The following is a 1,180-nucleotide window of genomic DNA, read 5'->3' on the forward strand; positions in this document are numbered from 1 at the left end:
TAGTATTATTATTATATATATATTATATATAATTATTATTAGAATATAGTATTATATATATATTATTATATTCGATTTATGCTCGCCGATCATCATCAACGTGTTAATACTCTCTCTTTCTCTCTCTCCACGAGAGAGTCGACCAATTTTCAATCCAAGTTCCTGCGAGATCTTCGAGTTCGTCCGACAAAACCTCAATCGAACGCGTGCGTGTTTGTTTGTTTTAATCAGCGTACTGGTTTCGAGGCTGCCTGGGAACTTGAAGAGGAAAGAGGGAGAGAGAGTCGGGAACACGGTTACGCCAGCCAGGGACAAAGTCTCGGACAAGTCTAAATCGCGAGGCGGCTTTTTGCCGCGTGAAATCGACAGGTTGGACCGCAGGTTTAAGCGGGCGGAGGAAGGAAGCCGCCGGGAACCGCAACCCTCGCTTGAAAACTCCACCCTTGCCTCTCGCCAGTCCTCATCCGCCTCCTCTGCCTTCCGGTCTTCGTCCTCTTCTTGGTTAACCAACCTCAAAGCCGGCCGACGCTGTCCTGCCTCTGTGAAACTTTCCCCGTGATAAAAAGCTCGTTTCAGAGGCGTTTAACTTCAACCCCCATCCCTTCTACTCTGTTCAACAACATCTCTCCCACCTCTGAAATTCTTGCGCCGATCCGAGACCATTCGTTCGTATTCGTATTTTACTGTTTCGAACATTTTGCAGATAGTCGTCAATTTTTGCAAACGAGTCGGATGAATGTGATTGATCGCGGGAAAATACAAGAAGAAGAGAGTCTAATCCAAGATTATTGACACTCTGTTTGCCAGAAAGTATAAAAAGAAGAAGATCTGATCTGAGATTTCTGACTTTGGGAGATTGTTGTAATTAATATTAAAAAATACAAAAAAAAGAGAGTCTAATCCAAGATTTTTGACTTTGAGGGATCGTCGTGATTAGTAGACACTCTGTTTGCCAAAAAGTATGAAAAGAAGAAGATCTGATCTGAGATTTCTGACTTTGGGAGATCGTTGTAATTAATATTAAGAAATACAAAGAGAAGAGAGTGTAATCCAAGATTTTTGACTTTGTGGGATCGTCGTGATTAGTAGACACTCTGTTTGCCAAAAAGTATAAAAAGAAGAAGATCTGATCTGAGATTTCTGACTTTGGGAGATCGTTGTAATTAATATTAAGAAATAC

The sequence above is a fragment of the Frieseomelitta varia genome, unplaced genomic scaffold, assembly GCF_011392965.1.
Source record: "Frieseomelitta varia isolate USP_RPSP 00005682 unplaced genomic scaffold, Fvar_1.2 scaffold_440, whole genome shotgun sequence".
In the NCBI taxonomy this organism is placed as follows: domain Eukaryota; kingdom Metazoa; phylum Arthropoda; class Insecta; order Hymenoptera; family Apidae; genus Frieseomelitta; species Frieseomelitta varia.